This window comes from Balaenoptera musculus, chromosome X (genome assembly GCF_009873245.2).
Source record: "Balaenoptera musculus isolate JJ_BM4_2016_0621 chromosome X, mBalMus1.pri.v3, whole genome shotgun sequence".
Taxonomy (NCBI): Eukaryota; Metazoa; Chordata; class Mammalia; order Artiodactyla; family Balaenopteridae; genus Balaenoptera; species Balaenoptera musculus.
The window spans coordinates 123,924,709-123,946,654 of record NC_045806.1 but is presented as its reverse complement, the minus strand read 5'-3'; positions in this window follow the sequence as shown (position 1 = coordinate 123,946,654).

The window sequence follows — 21,946 nt, the reverse complement described above, 5'->3', positions numbered from 1 at the left end:
AAGAAAGACAGCATGATCAGCACCCAGAAGCCCTTCTCTTGCATCCTCCCACTTTCCATACCCTCTTCCTCAAAGGTAACCATGAGTCTATAACTTTTACTACCCTAGACTCATTTGCCAGTTTTTTGAAGCTTCTATACATGGAATCACACATTATCTACTGATTCCTGTGTAGATAGATGCTTCTGTTCACCATTGTTTGTGAGATTCATCCATGTTGCTGCATATGGAAGCAAATAATGTATTCTTATTGCTGGATAGTGTTCTATTATATAAATAGAGCATGATTCATTGATATGTACTGTTGATGGACATTTGGGCGTTTTTCAGTTTGAGGCTTTAAAAATAGTGCTGCTATGAACATTCTGGTTTGTGTCTTTTGGTGCACCATATATCCTTTTCTGGTGGTTTTACCTAAGAGTATAATTGTTGGGTCATGAAGTCTGCATATATTCAGCTTTAGTAGATCTTGAAGATTTTCCAATATAGCTGGACCAATTTTTATTCCTCCCACTGGTGTTTGAGAGTTCTGGTTGTTTCACATGCTCAGCAACACGTGATATTGTTGTCAATCTTCCTTTCATTAACCAGTTTGCCAGGGGTGTGGTAATATCTAACTGTGGTTTAATATCTCTTCCCTGATGACAAATGAGGATGAACACCTTTCGTGTTTGTTGGCCATTTGGATAACTTCTCTTAGGAAGTGTATGCTCAAGTCCTTTTCCCATTTTTCTAAAAATATCTTTTTCTTATTGAATTGCAGGAATTCTTGAAGTATTATAGATATGTTTTTTATCACTTACACTTATCACAAATATATTTTCTACTCTGTCTCTTGCTTTTCTGATTTCTTAATAGTGTCATTGGATGAACTGAAGTTTTTAATTTTAATGTAGTCCAAATTGCAATCTTTCCCTTTAGGGTTACTGAGTTTTTCTTCATTGTGGTGCGCGGGCTTCTCACTGTGGTGGCTTCTCTTGTTGTGGAGCATGGGCTTCAGTAGTTGTGGCTCACAGGCTCTAGAGCGCAGACTCAGTAGTTGTGGTGCACGGGCTTAGTTGCTCTGCGGCATGTGGGATCTTCCCGGACCAGGGCTCGAACCCGTGTCCCCTGAATTGGCAGGCGGATTCTTAACCACTGCGCCACCAGGGAAGCCCTATACTACTATTTTATTTTCTACAACTTCTATCGTTTTTCCTTTAACATTTAAATCAGAAATCCATGTGAAGTTGATTTGGTGTACTTTCATATCCTTCTTTAGTTCTGGAAAATTCTCAGCCATTAACTCTTCAAATATTCCTTCAAATATGCCATTTCTTTACTTCTGTAACTCTTCAGACATGTATGTTGGCATTTCCAAATCTATCCTTTATGTCTCTTTTTTCCTTACTTTTTTCATATACTTTTTAATATCTCCATCTCTCTGTGCTGACTTTTAGATGAGTTCTTCAGTATTATCCTCCAGTTTACTAATTTGCTCTTTGACCCTTGACTCTTTCCCATCTATTGAGTTTTATTTCAATCTCTGTGTACGTGTTTCTCTGTCTCTTTCTGTGTTTCTTTGTCTCTCTGTCTCTGTATCTCTGTCTCTTTCTATATGTATTTTCCTATATATATTTATATATAATTTCCGCTAATTCAAATTTATAATGATTTTATTTCTCCATGTATCTTTTTCATAATTTATTGTTCATTTTATCAGTTACTCTTCCCTTTCTCTCTTGGAGGATTATAAACATTCTTATTTGAAAGTCCCTATCTCATGATTTTCCACTTGCCTTCACCCAGCCTCCCAGGCCCAAAGTCCAGCATAGGGCTCCCCTGTCCTCGATGATACTGGGAATATCACAGGTCCAACCATAAGACCATCAGCAGCTTGGCCCAAGGCTTGGATGAGCAGTTTGCTCTGCTTCCGCCATGTGCCTGGATGTTCAGTGGAGCTTTATATAAGCCGTAGCTCCAGGTACAGTGAGTCACAGCTGGTTTCAGCCTCCTTTCTCAATGGGGGAGCCCTGTTCTGACCATCATTCCAAGCAGAAGGCCTTGCCTCTGTTTCCATATTGTGTGGTGTATTCCTATATCCATTACCCATCAGGTAGTGAACTTTTAGACACTTCTGGTTGTTTTAAAAACCTGTGCCCTGCAGACCCTTCTGGACATTTCTTCCCTGTTCGCTACTCTTTCTATACCATTTTCAGTCCAGAGATATTATTTTCTTTTGGAGTGTGGCTATATTTTCTTTTTAATTTTCTCTCTACGTGTCATTTCACATTGGTGTGTGTGTGTGGAGAATGGGAAGGGAAGGGGTGATGTGGCAGGACAAAGCTCAAAGTATGAACCTACAATGCCCTCTGGAGTAGAAGTCTCCAACTTTTTCTTCACAAAAATACTCTTGCGTTATTATTTTTTGTATAACAGTGAATCACCGCTATCTATTCTTTTTTATAATCTGCTATATCTTGAACATTTCCACATGCCATTAAATATTATTCTACAACAGCACACTTCTATTCATGCTGCTCAAACTAGATCATGGTTATTTACATGCATGTCCCCTGTTAGACTGTGACACTGGAGGCTTAGGGTAGGCTTCGTTCATCTCTTTCTCTAACCCCAGGGCCTAGCACAGAGCAGGCTTCAGGGAATATGTATTGAATGAATGAATGAGTCGATGAATAAGTGACCTTTGCTTCCTACTATGTGCACATCATCGAGTTAGACTTACTGTGTGATTGTTTGGAGGAAGGTACAATGATGGGCGGCTGACAATATTCCAGGTCCAAGGAACTAGTGATATCTTTAGAAGCTGGCAACCCAGGTGATGATAAAGATGTTGCCTTTCATGCTGTCTCTAGCTCTCTGTCTCGCTCACATAACTGCATCATTTAGCTCTGCAGTGTTTCTTGAGCTCTGATAGCTGGATAACCACAAAAGAAGCAATCACACTTGCTGGAAACTCCCAGGGTTGGAGTAAAGCCAAGACATTTCCTATTGGGATGAGTTCCTGTATTAAAACAGCCAACAATGAATTGTCCTTTCTTTTGTTTTCTAAGGCATGATTGCTGTGGCTGGAAACCCTAGAGTTCATACCTGGGGCCCTCTTGACAGCTACTTTCTGACTAAAACTTTACAGTTCTTAAAGATTCCCAATTTAATTTAGGATTCTTAATGATTCTCGTTGTCTTTTTTCCTATTACAAGCTTGCATCCTTGTAAATCTGGAAGCCGCTCAGCATGGATCCTGTCAACCACTAAAAATGTCAATATGTTTCAAATAAGTACTGTTGCATCTCATAAAAATCTGTTCCTCATGAAAATCCCCCATTAAATCAATATCATCCATTATTAGTGTTCTATATGCTATATTTCACAGAAAAATGGAAATTATGAAGGGCCAGGAAATCATGTCGTCAATCAAAGCTTTGCCTAAGAAAATCAGGGAATGCAAATCAACCTCAGTACCTCTCTCCATCTGTTTCTTTGGCCCCAGAGTTAACCACCGTTGTCCTAGATCCCTTATCTCTAAAACGGTTCCCTAACTTTGGGGGAATTTTGTGGCGAGCTCAGACTCAGCTGTCTGAACCTAGAAGAGCAGAGTCAGTTTTGCAAAGTACAACTACAGATGCAAACATTCTAAAAAGACAGACCTACCCCTCTTGCTAATCCTTCTTTCCTGAGCTGTGACCTCTAGGGATTTGGTATCTTCATCCACTGCAGTCCTGTTGAAGCTCAAGCTGTGTCAGCCTTAACGAGGTCGCTGGTAATCCAGATGCTAGAAGACACATTTGGAGGGCTTTAACACTGTATCGTGCCCATTTTAAAGGCAAGCTCATGTAAACTTGGGCTGTACATTTTGGATAACGCTTGGTTCTCTAACAAATAAACCTCCCCAATGTCAACAGTTTAACCCAGTAAACGTTTGTTTCTCATTTCAGTAGCAGTGCACCATGGACATTGCTGGCTGGCAGCCTTTCCTCCACCCAGGGACCCAGAGTCTTTCCATCTTGTGGCTAGGCTACGGCTAAGACCTCAGAGAACTCTGCTTCCAGCTGGCGGAACTGGAAATAAAAGCTGCAAAAGTCATACCTGCTCTTTAGCTAGCTTGGTCTGGAAGCAGCCAACTCCCATTCTACTCATTCCATTGATGGGAACTGGTTTCCTAACCCCACCTAGATGTAAGGAGAGCTTGGAAATCCAGTCTCGCGCTGTCATACCTCCCTCAGACATGAACAAGCATGTCATCTGTGCCAGTGCCCATCCCTCAGGAGGTCATCTCATTTGGAATGCTTTCCAATAATTTCAAAGATGCCCCTCCGGTGCCTGGGACCAGCCAGGGCCAGCAGTGCCCTCCAGGCCTAGGAGAGGTCCTGGGAGGGCTCTGATCAGTACAAAGGCCTTCCTTGAAAATGTCTAAGTCTTCTTCCCTGACAGGGACCGGCAAAACTGGCATTGCGATCTGAACAGGGCACCCTGAGCCTGGACACAGACCCACGTTGGTCCCAGCCCCCATTTCTTCTCTCTGGGTACCCTTCAACTATTTCGCTGTTGTGCCCTCACTCCTGATCATGGAGGCAACCAGATGCCCCAAGAAGCTCCTGGACTCGTATCTGTGGGTTGTTCCAGTGAGTTGTGTGGCATTTCTTTCACGATCCTGTGCAAGATTGGGTTGTGAGAAAAGTGTGACATGCTGACTTGATGTGACTCTCATTCGTGACTGACACGAGCCCAGGGCTCTGGGCTCCTATCAGTTCACCAGCAACCCTTGGACTTGAGTTGAATGTGTAAAAGTCCATGCATGGGCCCTTGCTCATCTCCAGTCTACAGCACCTGAGGTGGGGTAGTGGCAGGAGTCCTTTACATGGCGTGTCCCCCTGTCACCAGCACCCAGGATACCATCCCTTCTGTGGGTCTGTGCCATTTGTCAAGAAGTCACATGGGGGTAACTGATGCCTCATTTCTCCATGGACCCTTCTGATAAATGTCCTCTTTTGTTTTCAGTCATGTGGGGAAGTCGTGTTCATTCCTTGCGTGAATGGCACCACTCTTCTTGCTCTAAAGATGGCACCCTCACCTATCTTCCCTTCTGGTGGCCGTGGTGGTATGTGGACTGCAGAGTGTCGTCAACATGGAAAAAGGTCCCATTCCAGGAAAGCAGTGATTCCATCCTAGGGAGCTCAAGAGAGGACATGGCTGGAAGATGTGCTGCTCTTCATCTACACTGCAAAATGTGACGAGCAAATTGAACGTGACCAGAAGATGACTTATCGTTCACACTTCACGGCATCCTCTGGGGAAGGCTTGCATTTGAGACCATCATCCACGAATCACAGCCACCACGTCTGAGAGTAAGCTCAGAGCTGGTGTCCACAGGTGGCCCAATGGATCATGGCAGCGTCATGAGTAACGGTGTAGCCAGCGTTGAGCTAATGACATCAGGGACCTGCAGAGCCAAGAAGATCTAGTTTGTTCCAATACAAGCAGCTTCTGAAGAGCCATGGCATGTGAGTAACAACAGCAGTACTTCCTTTTCTTCTCGGTGAGAGATGTTGACTTATCCATGCTCCGTGCACCAGACAATAAGGAGCAGGAAGAGATGGTTCCTGGACGTGAACAGGAAGACATGGAGCCTGAATCCTACATGGACCCCCCCCACATGTACTGATGGGACAAAGAAGCAGACAGGGAGCTCCCTCTTTTTTCCCTATTGTCCTAAATCTTAGGCACTGAATCACTATAGCTTGAACAGTGATTCAAGGGCCCATGACTTTTGTTGTACATGTTTTCATTAAGCTGTTTGTGTAGACAGGGGCCCAGCATTGGCCAGGCACGTGCCAGGCTGTAGTGGATGGGAGAGAAGTTCTCCTACACCAGCAGGTGTGACCCGTGCGTTCCCCAACAGCCGTGATGGCTGCTAATGCTTCCATGCAGCTCAGAACAGGAGAAAACCTCCTGCGGGTCACCATCTCTCCTGCTCACGGCTCCTGCTTCTTCTGTGATCTCTGTGATCTCCCTTTGAGATGTGGGATTTGTTCTCATGCGCGGCTCTCCTGTCTGAGACTCTGGAGAGTGGCTCGTTGTGGTTCCCTCCAACCCGCCCTTTACGCACAGCCTTCTCTGCCTGAGGGGACCCCCCCCACCACCACCCCTTGCCTTCTCCTCTGTCAATCAGACCTCACTGGGCTGGCATCATAAGTATGTGCACATGAAAAATGAAATGACCTTTGCAAGAAAAAAGAGTGGACTTTTCATTTTCCCCACCAAGTTCCCATTTAGCAAGTGATTTTAGGACAGCTGCAAACATCTCCTGCAGAGGGGGCCTGGGAGCCTGCGGACATAGCCCCCTGCGGACGTAGCCTTGATTCATCTCAGGCTGAATGCATCACTCCTCCACGTGCACAAAGCACACCAGGGGAGAAACAGCTGGAGAGCAGAGCGGCCGCCTCTCGGTGAACCTTTCATAGTGCCCTGTATTCAGTCCTGCTGCAGGCAACTCACTCATTCATTCATTCATTCATCCCTTCATTCAGCAAATATTACACAGGTAGCAGACCCTGTGCCAGGGGACAGGGAAACAGTGGGGAGCAGAACCCCAACCTCACAAAGTTTGCAGACACAGTGACACAGGTCCCAGAGGCTGGGAGGCCTAGTTACCCATTTTCAAGGGAGGGGCATGAAAATGAAGCCAAACAGGGATTTTCGAAACGTGCACCCACTGGAGCCCTGAGACCCTTTGGGGGGATCCTGTGAGGTCAAACCCACCTGCATTATTATTTGCCCTTTTCACCGATAGTGCAAAAGCAACAGTGAGTCCAAGCCAGTGGCCCCAAAACATACTAGGAGTTTTTGTATTCTTCACTGCCATGTGCTTGCAGTTAGAAAAAAAAAAAAAAAAAAGGCAGTTTCACTTAAGAATATCCTTGATAAAGTAGAAAAACAATTACTAATCTTACGAAAGCTCAACCCTTGAGTCCGTGTCTGTTTACTGCTCTGTGTGATGAGGCAGGAACTCTGTAAAGCCATCGTTAAACAGCGTGGTACCATGGTTGACTCAAAGACAAGTACTTGTGCAGTTGAGCTGTGAACCGAACAGGCTGGCTTTAATTTTTTCATAGAACTCTATTTTTTTCCTTGACAGACAGAGGGACAAACCATGGTTACGTAGAGTTGGGCATTTAGTAGACATTTTCCTGGAAATGAACAAAGTGAGCCTGTCACTTCGAGGAAAACAACTGGCACTCACTTTTTTCCAATGATAATATCTGAGCTTTCCGGCAAAAGTTAGTTAGAAGTTTGGAAAACTTGGATCCACCACTGTGAGCTTGATGGCTTCCCAGTACTTAGACTCTCCCCATCAGATCGGTGGTGCTATTAACAAAGGTGACTTGTAGGTATCGCGTGGCGGAAGGTGTCATCATTTGGAAGATCGGCTTAAGTCGGGGCACCAGTGTTTTCCACAATGCCTAGTGCACGGCATTACAACATCAAGATGGCTCAAATGACCCATTCAAAGTGAAAGAGACCAGTGGGTTTTAACATGGCAGAGTGCAAATTTTGCATTGCTATGGTTTCAGATCTTTCTTGTTACTAACCTTTCCAAAAAACTCCCTCTTGTTGAGATTTTCATGTCATAGCAAAGAAGAATATCCACAATTATCTGAAAGTCTATGAAAACAGCTTTTGCTTTTCCGAATGCATATCTATGTGTATTTTCCTTATAGATCTCAACTAAAACAACATATTGCAACAGATTCAGTGCACAAGCAGATGTGAGGATGGATCTCTCATTAAGATCATATTAAAAGTTTGCAAGAATGTAAAACAATGAAACTCTTCTCTTGTCACTAAATTGTTTCTATTTTGGAAAATATATATTTAGTTACTTTTCTTAAAAATATGTTATTTATGTTACCAGGTACAGGGTTTCTTTTATTTTAAAATGAATGAACACATTCATATTTTTAAAAAATTAAAAATTTAAATTAATTTTTAATTTAATTAGTTTTCATTTCTAAGATGATAGATGATTCTGGACATAATGCACATAAATACAAGCTCTTTGGGGGTCCTCAATAATTTTGAAGGATAGAAAAAGTTCCCATGACCAAAAAAAGCTGGCGATCTACTGATGGAGAGGAAGGAGTGAGGCGTTAAAACTCACAGATCGCTTAGCACAGGCTGTGTGGGAACTTCTTCTCTGCCTCTGCTTGAGGAAGGGAGCCTGTCGCATTCATTTTTGTATCCTCTACACTTGGCATGGTGCCTGGCACATAGCGGGCATCCAGTGACTATAGAGGTCATGGAGAAATGAGTGGATAAGACACTGGAGAGCTTCAGAGAAGATGGGGACTGGGAAGTCAGGCAGAGCATTTCAATTCAGCATGAAAGGGGCTGGGTGGTACTCACCAAAGAGCCTGTACCTGAAGTCCAGCTCCTTGACAAGTGCAACTTATGCCCCTGGCTTCTCTCAGGCTGATCCAATTGGCCAGGCTGAGTCCTGGGTCCGCTGGTGAAGGACTGTTACAGGACGAAGAAACCTCAACTGATGTGTTTTGCTTGGCTCCGTAGCAATGACCCAATTCAAAGGGAAATGAGCATCGTCCTGTCTGCTGCCACCATACTAACCTGGCTCACGTAGAATCCGCGTGGACACACACCTCTGAGTGGAACCCACTTGGTGACAGACAGGGCTTGACACCGTGCCAGTGTGGCTTATTTCATCCCATCTCACCTGAATTTATGTGAGTCACACACGCTCTGTAATGGCCACTGTCATATGCAACTGGCCAAATATGTTGGTCAAGGTCCCGCATAGACAAGCCAAGGAAACTGGCCATGCCTGCCACGCAGGTGGAGATAGGCCGCCACCATGGAAAGATCCTTCGTGGTTCGGCTGGGCCAGAGCCTGGCACCCCAGATGATGGGAATTTTCTAATTAGAGAGACATGAACATCTCAGTGGACTTTAAAATGTTAATGCAGAGCCATAAATGGTTTGGTGCATTTGGAATTCAGGCTGTTGTTTGATGGGGCAGCAGCTGAAGTCTGCCCGACGCCCATAGGAATTTGATCAATTGAGAAATATGCTCCCAGATTTCTGGGCCAGAGAGGGGCTGCCAGATCTGCCCCATTTCCGCACATTCTTCCAATTGACTGCTTCCAAATTAGCCCAAGTGTGTGCTTTTTAATATCCTCCCCACCATGAACTTCCTGCTTTATAATCTTAATGTCTTCCATATGAGGGCGACCTTCATTTCTCCACCCCTTACCTTGGATTAACTGGGTCCTAACAAGCTCCCAGAAATCCTCCTGGGGATCAACTTTCTGTCTGGCCCTTCTGTGGTCCCCAAACCCCTCTCTTGGCCTGAGCTAGTCCTTTATTGGCCATTGTCTTATATGCCTCGGGTACGATCTTGATTGCTTTCACATGTCCCTTTGTAGTAACCCAGGCCTAAGCAGAAAGGACCAGAGATTCGGATGTGCCGGTTTTGGCTGGGCCCTCGCTCTCGGGACTTGTGTGGGAGAGGGGGCAGAGCAACTCTGAGCTTCCCATGCCTCATACAGACCCTCTTCCCAGGGAGATTTGGGGCCCTGCATGGCTGGGGCCTTAAGATATCATTTGGTGTTGGTCTGGGTGTTGGCCTGGGCGACCTTCTGGGGAAGCTTAGGTTTCTCTTTTTGAAAAATAGGGTAAGTAGTGTGGCTCTGGGAAGGAAAGCATTGACTCGACAAAGGAAACAGTAGGAGATTTCCCGTTAACAGTCCGTTTCAGAGCATCAGCTCTGGGCAAGGCCTTGTGCTAACCACCAGGAAGAAGGAGAGGGGGGACAAAAAAGTGAATCTGATTTTGCCAGGCAGAGATGGAGGGCCGAGCATTTCAGGTCAGGACAATGGCAAAGAAGGTCACAGGGTATTTTCTTTGGAAGTTGGAAAGTGGTTGGGTGTGACTGGAGTGGAATGCATGTCAGAGGGGCGGGTGGGGGCAGTGGGTGGTGAGAGCTGAGATCAATGGGAGACTTAGCTGGAACGCTGGAACATTCCATTCTATGCTGTGTGGGCCCGTGTACACTGCCTTCCCTTCTGGTACAATGGCTGGGCCATTGGCGCTCCCATCCAGCACACAGCCCCCTCTTTTCCGGCCCATGCCCTCCCCCCGTCATCCTCATGCCCTGCTTTAGCAGCACAGAAGCTCCATGAGCTTCACTTTGTCTTTTTGTTTGCAGTGATGTATTCTCAGCACCTAGACAACTGACAGGGCAAAGAAAGCACTCAATCAATAGTTGCTGAATGAAGTTAATAGTTGTTCAACAAAAGCCATTGTCAAATACCTCTGAGAACTTGAGGGTTAACCATAAACAGCTTTCCTTCTCCAGAGATTTCGAAGAGCCCTTAATGTGCTAACATGCAAGTGAGAGATGATGGTGGCTTGGACCGGGGTGGAGGCAGTGGATGTGGAGAGAAGGAGATGGCTTATGGCTTATGGCTCTGTATTGGAGGTGGGGTTGATAGGACTTCTTGATGAAATGGACATCAATGTTTATGGAAAGGGAAAAATGAAAGATAACCTCTGTGTGTGTGTGTGTGTGTCTGAGAGTACCTGAGTTGATCGCTGCCCCATTCACCGAAGCTCTAAAGGAGTTGGTAACTGGTTGGACAAAAGGGGAGAAAACAGCTGGAGAGCCAGGCAGGGGCCAGGTCCTCTGGGCCTTGTCAAGTCACACTGAGGCTTCTGGACCTGATCCTGGGGTGATGGGGAGTCTGTGAAGGATTTGAAAGGGGGAATGGCATAATCAGATTTGCATGTTAGAAAGATGTCTCTGTTGTAATTCTGCAAATCACAGCCTCTGCACTGTGCCAAGCCCACTCCACTGGGAGAGAAAACGTAGCCATGACACAGCGGACGGCGTGAGTCTGGACCACTGGGGAGTGTGGGTATTGAACTTACAGGGTCGAATGGTTCAGGGGGATGGGGGTTCAGCCGTACTAATGGCCGGGTGGTGGGGGTGAGGCTGGCCAGATGTGCACACGTCTTCCAGCTGCAGACTGTCAGAGCTGGGGGAGCACTTAAGGTGCAGCTACTCCAACCCCCTTCATCTGTCGACAGAGAAACTGAAGTACAGGGAGGGGCGAGGGGTTGCCGGGAACCACGCGTAGTTGTACTGTATGACCAAATGAGGCGAAGGGGCAGCCCGGGAAGCAGGAAGATGGGAAAGTCGGCCCCGAGCGTCTGGAGATCTGCTTTTAAACCTCTCTCTGTTCTGAACTCCCTGGGCCTCAGTTTCCCCATCTGAGCAATGAGGGGCTCGGGCTGGGATTCAAACACAGCATGTGGTCCTTGTCTCCTCATCCAGATTCATCTGAGAAGCCCGCGGGTACCTCCCCCAACCCCTACCTGCCACCCTGTCCACGATGATGGGCAAGGGTGAGGTTTCCAGGACAACAGTTTCAGACCGGCTCCTGTGGGGTCCTGGGGGCCACCAAGGGCATCTGAGGAAACCAGCCAGACCCAGGCCCTGGGAATTCAACGAGGTGAAAAAAAAAATCCCTACCTGCTCCAAAATTTACACCTGAGCAAAAGGAAAATTTTATCCAAACGGCAAAGCTGCTAGGCTGCAAGTTGAATAAGCTATTAAACGGCACCATGTGAAACCTGCAATCAAAGCAAAAACACTGTAAAATAAATCAAGAGAGATAAGAAAAGATTTCACATTGTTAAAAGTTTATGCTATTTCTGACTTCCCGAAATGTTACCATTAACCTGGGAGTTAATCAGAGTTTTTCATTTACCCGTTGTTCAGAGACATAATGAGCACTTTAACAGGGTAAATAAAAAGATCTAAAGAAGCAATAAACGCGAATGTCACAAGTGGCAATCATCTACCTTGCGAGGCTCGTGTGGTACAAAGCGTTGCACAGCTGGAAACAAATGGTTCCTCAGAACACTGTAAATAACCTCCAAGCCCACTCCTAATTAAAGTGAAGCCCCACTTTCTCATGGGTATTGAATCTATGAACCAATTAAGGAAATATCATTTCTTTCCTGAAAGGGCTGTGTTTCTCTCCCTCCCACCCCCCCATCCCCCCACCCCCCCCCCCCCCCCCGCCGCCCAGTCTCTCCCTCTTTCTCTCCTCTCTGTCACTTGCTCTTTCTCTCTCTAAAGACTTTCCACCAAAGAGCTGGCCACCCCGCCCCCGCCGATGTTCCCGAGCTGCAATAATGAGACATCCGTGCTTTAAGCAAATTTTGCACCTGTAACCTGCAGAAATATAGCCGTAGCATTTGAAAAATTACCTCCGTGCTGCACAGTGCCATGAAAATTTATCTTTGAGATGATTTTATTGCATGGTTACCCTAGGCAATTAAATCAATAAATCTTAACTGTCAGGAAGGTTGGCCCTGTGCCAGAAATAAATGAAATGCGTGAAATCAGTAAATAAAAGGTTCCTGACAACTCATTCCAGAAATTATTTAGCAGTTGGGGTGGTGGGAGCGTTTTCTGTTTCACTCCCCAGCCTTTATTGACGGGCTTTCTGAGAAATGCTTATGCTAACAAACAGCAATGGCTCCACTACAAAGAAGTCAGAGTCTGCCGGGCCATATGTTATAGGCCTTGAAAGGCAGGAGGGAGCTATAGCCACACGGCCAGAGGTGGTAGGCCAGGCCCAGTCTGGGTTGGGGAAAAGTCTAGGGAGCAACTGGTTCCCTGATGCCCTGGGGAGGGCCCCGGCCCTGTCTCTTCCCCTTGGCCACTATATCCTCCTCCCTGTGCCCTTTGACCTGATGGGAGGTACCTTCTCCTCAGGGGACTGACTTGCTCGGCTTGCCTTGTCACCCTGCACCACCTGTGGTCTGTTATCAATCTATCAATCTAAGGAAGTTTGCTCCTGTGGGTAAGGTCTCTCTGCCATTCTCCAGTTCTAGAACCAACACCAATACCAGCTGGGAGTGTGTGTGGGGTAGGATTGCTCTGTTAATAATAACCGTACTTATGAGTGACTATTTCTCCTGTGCTATACCCTTTAAATGGGTTCGATACTGGGAGCCATTTTTTTGATGCCCCTTTTACAGATGAGAAAATTGAGACTCGGAAAGCTTAAATGACGTGTCTGAGATGACTTGGCAAGCAGAAGAGTGGCGATTCAGGTCAATGCTGACCTCACGGCTCCGCCTCACGACACCTCTGCTGTCTATAAAGGCAGGTCTCATGGACCCAAGTTGCTGAGAACGGAAGCCAGTGTTTGGACATGCCCATTCTTGCCTTAGCTGGCTTTCTTCTCATCTGAATTTCCCTCCCCTGGCGATAGGTACACCTGATGAAGGTCCTTTGGTGGTGCCTTCACAGATGTGACGAGGGCTAAATGGCACTGTTGCGTGGGCTGTGAAGCTGATGTGCATGTTTGAGGGCCATCTGAGAGCCTGAGCAGGGCCCATGGCAAGTCCTACCACAGGGCCTTTGCACCTGCTGCTCCCTAGGCCTGAACTGCTCTTTCCTCTCTGCCTTGTCTACTTTCATATTTCAGCTCAATTGGCACCTTCTCGGTGAAGCCTTCCTTGACTTGTCACATGCCCCCTTACAGGCTCTTAGAGCTCTGGGCAATTCTTCCTGACAGTATTCACCTTTGTTGTAATTTCACATTTATTTGTGTGATTGACTGCTAAATGGCTCTCTGTCCCGTTGGCCCATAATCTCCATGAAGGCAAGGGAGGGCCTGGTTTTGCTCCCTCATGAGGTCCCAGAACCTCATCCTGTGCATATAGTGACTATTTACCGAATAAATGGATGAGGACAGGTGTACTCATCGGCTCGGGCAGCCATAACAAAGTCCCACAGTCTGGGGGCTGAAACAGCAGAAATGCATTGTCCCCCAGTTCTGGAGGATGGAAGTCTGAGACCAGGGTGTGGGCAGAATTGGTTCCTTCTGAGAGCAGAGAGGGAAGGATCTGTTCCGGGTCTCTCTCCTTGGCTCGTAGATGCTGTCTTCATGTTCACATAGCATTCTCCCTGTGTGCAAATCTGCTTCCAAATTTCCCTTTCTGTAAGGACACCAGTCAGATTGGATTGGGATCCACCCTGATGACCCCATTTTAATTTGTTTAAAGATTCTGTCTCCAAATAAGTTCACATTCTGAGGTACTGGGGGTTAGGACTCCCACATGGGAATTTTTTTTGCGGGGGCGGGACACAATTCAATCCATATCTAGAGGCCACTGACCCAGGGGCAGAAATTCCTTAGATGCCTCAATGACAAACATTTTAGAATTGTTCTCCAGGTCAGAGCTAAGGAGAATAAGAGGTCTCTCCCCAGCTTGCTCCTGCCACCCTGCACATTTAAGTCCAGGCACCCGTCCCTGGTGGGACTGCAACTGAGCCTCACAGCCGTGTTGCCAGGGCTGCACAGGGCTCTCCTGCAGCTAAGTGGAGGGTGGGACTAACCCAAAGGTATGGACCCAGACAAGAGGCCTCAGGCTTGGGTGTCTTTAGGTCAAGGCCTGCTTTCTTTTCGCTCCCCACCCACCCGGTCCTCTGTCCTGCAGTTGACAATTAGCTCCTACTGTGGGCTAGGGAGGCAGGAGCTGGGCCCTGGGGAGCGCTCTTGAGGAGGAGAATGGACTCAGGAGGATTATGTTGGGCTGGGAATGAGGTGGGCGCTTCCCGAAGGGAGAAGGACTGAGCCCACGGAACAGAAATCTCATACGAGCCACATGGGAGGCAGTGCTGCAAGGAAACAGCTCAGGAGGGGATGCACAGCCCAAGGGAAAGGGATGGAAGCGTGCAGGGACTCGAGAGGGAGGCTGGGAGGAATACGGCTTGGCCCCTTGGTGAATCTAATGCTCTCTGGGGAGCAGAGCTTGGCTCTTCCGGGAGGGCCTGGGAAGTGGAGGCCAGGAAGGCAAGTTGTCCCTGGTGAGTTCCCGGGGCAGGAAACCCCAAATTATCTTAGGGAGGCTGCAGCTGTAGTCAAACGGAAAGAGCCCTTGGGCTGCACGCCACCCATCGAGACACCGGGGGCCCCTCCAGGTGGCGGGAGACCCTGGAAGGGAAGGGAGGCATCTGATGCGGATATTTTCCTCCTGCTTTCGGGTTGGTTCTCCTCTTTGAGCTTCAGCTAATGCAAATCTCTTTTTTATAATTCTTGCTGGCAAGTTCCCAGGGCAGATAATTCCCCATCAGCACATCATGAGCACCAAGGTGGTTATTTTCAAATTAATGGTTTGAAGCAAAATACGAGCATTGTTTTTGAACTGGGGGCTGAGAGATGGCAAAGGCACAGTGTCTAATAACTAAGGGCAAACTTTGCAATGACAGCCACCGGATTTCAAAATAATAATAATTTGCATTTGATAGCACCTTTCTTCCAACTAACAAGCTTAACACAATTAATTCATTAATGTGTTACGCTCCCCTAAGTAGCACAGAAGTAAGGTCTGCTTGTATCGTTTTCTGCTTGGAGAAACTAAGGCAGAGAGAAAAATGGATGGATGGCAGGGTCACAGTTCCAGAAGCTCTAGGTCCACCGCTCCAGGGGTTGTGGAGAGGGCGAAGAGTCCGCTGGAAAGGAGGTGAAGTCTTCTGGGGCCGAAGAGGCTTGTGGAGGGTGGAAGTGTAAGATGGCCCCCAAGACCCACTCCTCCAGTGTACATGCCCTGTGTAAGCTCCCTTGAGGGTGGGCCCAAATCGATCATCAGAATTTCTGGGGGTGGGCTCCAGGAATTGGTAAGCCGTCCAGCTCAGCCAAGGTTGAGGCGCCCCGGCTCAGAGGGCAGGAGAAGAGCTGCGCCCCAAGTCCAGAGCCAGCGCAGAGGCCAAGGAAACAGCCAGTAGGGCAGGAGCCGGGCCTGAGTGCCAAGAGGCCCTGGGGGTATCTGCGCCACCCCTGGGGGGAGCGGCTGTTTCCCAGTGAGGGCTCTGCTTCAGGATGTGTTTGGTGTTCAGAGAGTCGAGGCCAAGACTTGGCTGGCTTAGGGGGTGTCTGGGGTGCTTGGGGGGTGCCAGGAGGGGACCCCACATAGAGCCTGCCACCACTCCCTGTCACTTGATCCTTCAGGGCTCTTTTTGACACCTGGGTCTAGTGAGTTTGAGGGACTGATGGAGGGATGGGGGTGGGGTGTGAACGAGGAGAAAGACATGACCACAAGGTGTCAGTAGTTTGCAGCAGGCTTCATTTGGGGGACACTTTGGCAGGTTTGCATGGGCGTGGGGATGTCCCTCACAGGACGAGACGTTCCAGAGGCCTCCACCCTGGAGAGGAAGAGAGAAGGGAACTCTCGGGAGGGGGTCAGAGCGTGGGCGGAAGTGTCTAGGTGATGTGCTCAGTGCCTTGGGGTCTTTATAGCCCCAGGGTTTCCCCTTATCTATGGTGAAGAGATGTCGGGCAAAGTTTCTGGGTTCTGTAAAGCAAGCAGCCTCTAGCTGGGTAAAAATCTGCTTCTTTGGGCTCTGTTTGAAACCGATGGATGTGTAAAATTTTTGAGCTTTTTGCCAGTGGGCTTTTGAGCTAACCAGTTTCAGCCGACTGTGAAGAAGTCATTGGCGCAGAGGCCAGCCTTACCTCATTCAGTACCTGGAGACTCTTGGGAAGCTCTGCCCCTTCCGCTTAGTCTGGAGTTTTCTGTCCTGCAAATGCTTCAGCCCAACTAAAGTTTGCGGCGGGGTCGGGGGCTGGGGTGGGGAGGATGCTTTTCTAAGTGAACCTCTGTGAGGGAAGCTCCCTTCCTGCTCCCTGTGTTATGCTGTGTCCTCACAGTTGGGAATTCTGGGAGAATCTCAGCTCGCCACCATCACCATCTGCCCAGGTCCAGCCCTGCCCAAGGTAATGTTTCCAGAGAGGTGCAGCCGCCCCCCTCTTGGGGGTTAACCTCACATCTCTGGGCCACTGCAGGGCCTGTCTTACTTGGGAAATGAGAATATGTTCAAGTGAACTGTGGTTGAAACCAGCTGGGCAATTTCTGGAGAGTTACGAAAGCGTGAGAGGAAATCTCTTCCTTGGAGAAAAGTACTCTGAGCTTGGATTCCTGAGGGGTGTCTTCTCTAGAGCATTGGAAGCACCGTTATCTCCTGTTCTCTCTCCACTCTCAAAATCTTTCCCCTACGCCACTCAAGAAGGCGGGTAGGATGAAGCGTGGAGAGTCACAGGGCTAGAAAGACAGGGCTTGAGGGTCCATTCCTGCCCCCGACTTGCCTCCTGAACTCACACGCTAGGTCCTGTGACTGTTGGGCCCAGTAGACCCCCAGCTAATGATGCACACAGAACCCGTCACAGTTGCCAAGACCCTGGAGAACGCATGCCAATTTCCAATGACCGTACCTGAAACTTATGAGCAAGATCCCCCTTAACAAATTACCTAGATCTCGCTTCTATTACAGCTAAATGTTTTAGATTTTATTTCCTTTACTAAAGAAGGGGGAAAGGGTACAAAATTGCCTAGCTAGCCCGAAAGGTGTTTCCTGGAGAAACTCACAGAGCTCAACATATTCTTTGTCCAAAGCATGAGGCTCAGTGCGCTCCCAGCCTCCCCTCCGCCCGGCCCACGCGGTGCTTTCTGCCACAGCCTACCCACTGGTGGCCCAGCCCCTGCCAGCAAGGCGGCCGTGTGCAGTTGCCTCACTAGCACCCTCAGAGGGTGAACACTGCTGACCTTGATAATGGCAGCGTGTTGGGGGAAATTTGTCTCTGTGATGCCTTGCTCGTCTCTGGCAGAAGGCTGATATCGTCAACTCCATTTTGTAGAGGAAGGAAGTGGGGCACGGAAAGGTTAAGTGTTTCCTTTAAGCCAGGCAGCAAGAGCCTGAGCTAAAGTCCTATTTCAAAGCCCAGGGCACTTGCTCCCCAGTGACGCTCTGCCTCCTCTCTGCGCTGGTGCCCACGTGTCATCAACAAGGAGTTAAGCCACACCAGGCCTGTCTTTAAAGCTCAGCCAGTCCAAGGCCTGACCTTGACCTCAGCCAGAGTGTCTGGCCTGCCGAGAAGGTGGTGCTTTCTCTTCTCTTTGCTACTTCCAAGCATAAGGGGTCCCATCTCACCACATCTTTCCTGAGTTGCTGACTCCAGTCAGGTCCTGATCTCAGTCTTCATGGAAGGAGGCGTTTCTGGAAGGCTGGCCCAAGGCCTCTCCTTTAGAGTCCGCTGGAAGGACCAAGAGGACATCCCTCCCCGAGGGCTCAGGGCCCTTCTTTACTTTTGTTTCTAGAATGAAATGATGCCCTAGCAGCAATAGTATTCTGCATGACAGTGAGAAGTAGTAGGTGGCAATGGTTGAGATCAACAGCTTTGGGGCCACACTGTCCAAATTCTGGCTGTGTGACCTTAGGCAAGCTGCTTAATCTCTCTGCGCCTCTGTCTTGTCATCTATAGAACAGGAATGTAATAGTACCTGTCTCATAGGGTCATTAGGAAGATTATAGAAGTTAATATATAAGAAAGTGCTAGAACAGTGCCTGGCACACAGTAACTGCTGCATAAACTGATCAGTTAGCATATCCCAGCCCTCCAATTTTGAAAAATGTCATTCTGTGTTTTTCCTCCCAGCTCTTTTCTGCACGCAGGCACACGTTTACCTAGGCATGATTATAATTTATGACATCTGGTGTTTTTTTTTTGAATGAAGGAGAAAACAACTTGTTTGCTTGAGAACAAATTTGTAATCTGTTTAGCTCTATTTACTCAGATTAAATATTTCTTTATTATCTCCTAAGAAAAATGTTCATATTTACCCATACCGCAGGCTTCAAATTTTGGAAAGGATTTGGAATTCTTGGTGATAGTGTTACAAGCTTCAGTTTCAGCCACAGTTAGCTACATCAGTGTTCACACCTGGGCTATGATTACAGCAGTGTCAGAATATCCGGCCACACCAAGTGCCGTTTGCTTGTTCACAGGAAATTCAGCTCAGCTGATTGTTAATGTCATGTTCACGTACAAGTGCTTTGTGCCGTGTAGTGTCTTAGCGTTGCAATTTCTCACTTTGCATGCCCAGGAAAGAGACTCGGTATAAATGAAATTTCTAGGTACCTGAAACTCCCTTGGCGCCGCCTGGAAAATGTTAAACATTTTGAAGGAAATAGTTCTAAAATATATGGCTCTTCTGCCTTAGTATATCCTTCTTACTATATAACTGAACTGAAGTTAACTGAACCTTTTCCTGATGACGTCATTATTGCGACCTAAAATGATTGCTTATGCTTCTCTCCCACGCCAGTGGCTGCACGCCCCTGCCAGAAATGGCCATAGTCAGCTGTGCTTTTAAGTTTTTAGTCTAGTTTTACAATTCAACGGCCACTGCAGTTGCAATTTCATACTTTGCAAGCCTTTTTGCGCTGTGTGCTAGGAACCCAGATAACTAAACATTCGATCATTTCCTCTTCAGTGGGCTTCGAATGCTAGTCCAAGGGTCTCTCATCAAATCAGGTGGCTTTGTGAGAGTATTTTCTTCCTGGCCCTCAGTTGTAAAGCCGTTGAGGTAAGTGGGAGGGTTGACTATACCTTAGAAGGCAAAAAGGGGTGGTAACTTGGTACTTCTGGCTGGAAAGTCTGTAAGCAGAATCATCTACCTGTCTGAAATGAGAGTTTCATAAAAATTTTATTTTGCGTTTTTCAATAATTCAATGCACTGGCAGTATAGTTAATGCCTCTATGAGGGAGACCAATGCACCAGCTCAGCCAATATCATTTTTACAGAGACATCGTGTTGGAAAACAACAAAACTACATGAAAACGTTTGTATACAGAGTTACCATACTGAGAACAAAGCACCAACAAAACGCTTGTGTGCCACACATTTGAAATGCAAAGCAACACAGGCAGATACAGTTTTCTTCACATAAAGCACACGAAACCAGTTTTTAGGAACCAGGTACCATTGCATTCATTCCTTGATGTTTGAACAGTTACCTTGGTCGATACAGAGCATCGGAACTTACTGAAATTTTGACAAGACGAGCATGCTTGTTAAGAACAGTGACAAGCAATGGTGAATCTGCAATGAGTGTGAATATTGGAAATCTGCACCCAAGAAAAAAGTGGTTCAAAAGCGGAATTGGATTATGGTAAAACAAAGGGGGTGCTTTATGAATGACCACCGCATTTTCATGGCCACCTAGGGTGCCCTTGGTGTGAAAAGGGTCTTCCACTAGGGGCAAGGCCTCTCGGGAACCAGGCCAGGCTATTTCTGACGGTTCTGCTCATCTACAGACACGGAGGGAGCCCAGGCCAGGAAACTGGCCCCAGGGATTTGAGCTGTGGCTCAGGGGCAAGTTCACTCCAACCCTAAGGGCTCGACTGAGCTCAAATGCTGCAGCTGAAGTGGCCTCTATCTTTCCCCCTCTCCCTGTGCATCTCAGCCTATGGTTTTCTCTTGGAAACTCAGTTGGATTTGAACAGAGCCCCTTCCCTCACAAAATCCAGTGGAATTCATGTAGCTGAACCATAACATCATGACAATAGCTTCCAAGGGGAGAGGAGTTTCCGTTTCAAATCACTGCTTTCATATAGCAATGTAGCCATGGCCTTCCTGGAACCGTACAAGAATGTTTTTCAAGAAGGAAAAGCTAAAATCCCATGAAGGACAGCAAGCCAGACGTGTTGCACATGTGCACACACACACACACACACAGATGACATGTTCTACGTGGGCAGTGACACGGTGTTGGCGAGCACCCCCTACACAAAGCACATGATGACAATTAAATTTCCATTTGTATCCTGGTTACTCAATAAATATTTCCATGACACTTAAATATACAAACTTTCTGTTTAAAATATGCAAGAAAATGTCTTTTATTTTCAAGAATGAGAGAAAGGTTTATAGAGTCACATCTTCATTTACAACATGTTGCGGTGATCTTTCTGGTTCTTATATACAGGCTAATGCGAATGTGAGGAAATACTTCAAATGAGCGCACAAGACAGGAATATGCCTCTTAGATACAAAGCAAACACACACGCTGCAGACCAGGCAGAAGACACCCCTGGCAAGTCTCAGGGGTATTTTTCAAGTCTCAGTCAAATGACTTTACTGGAAAAACATGTGGAGTCATTTGTTAAACTGCATTAGGTCTCAGACGATGTTAGAAAAGTGCCCTTCTGTCTTTCGTACCATTTGTCAGTGTGGGGCGTGGAAGGGCCCAGTGAACAGGGAGTGTTCCTCTTTGAAAACCCATCAATGTTTGCTTAGATTTAGACTTCATTCCTGGCCTGATCTAATGCAGACTTGCCAAAGACTCCAGATTTCACTATTTTAACGAGGGAGGGAGGGGGAGAGAGAGAGTGAGGCAGGGAGGGAGAGAGAGGAGAAATACACATTTTGCAATCAATCAAAATATTTCTTCAGTCAATAATAAGAAACCCCTTCAAAATAAAAAAAGGAAAAAGAGAAAGAAAAAAAAAGAAAAAGATGAACCTAAAAAAAACCACCCTGACTGAAGTGTTATGGGAAATTTCTGGAACAGAAATTTTGGCTTCACACTTATGGTACAGCAACATCTGAAGCTGTGTGCCATTGCCAGGCCTCCAACTAAAGTTCGTTGAAAACTCCTGATGTAAACTGTCTCATCTGCCTGCAACCACTGCACTTACTCCAAAATGACGTTATAAAGGTCAAAACACTGCTCCACAAAGTTCTACAATTGGACAAATGAATTCAACAGACGAGTATTTATACTGCCACATGATAATGCAGTTGTTATAATATCATGGTTTCATAATACGGCATGCCCCTTCAGGTGGCATGTTTGAAATCAGAACACACCTATTTTTATTAATCTGTCTGAAAAGCATGAACAAGTTACGATTCAGAAGCTCACATTGAATCCAACTATTCATGTGTTTAGAGACAGAAAGAGCCCGAGCAGGAAAGCAAAAGCCAGAGCCAGACAGAAAGAGAGAGAGAAACAAGGAACAGACCCGGCCACCACGATCACCATCACAGAACAGAACAGAAAGCAGTCTCTTCTT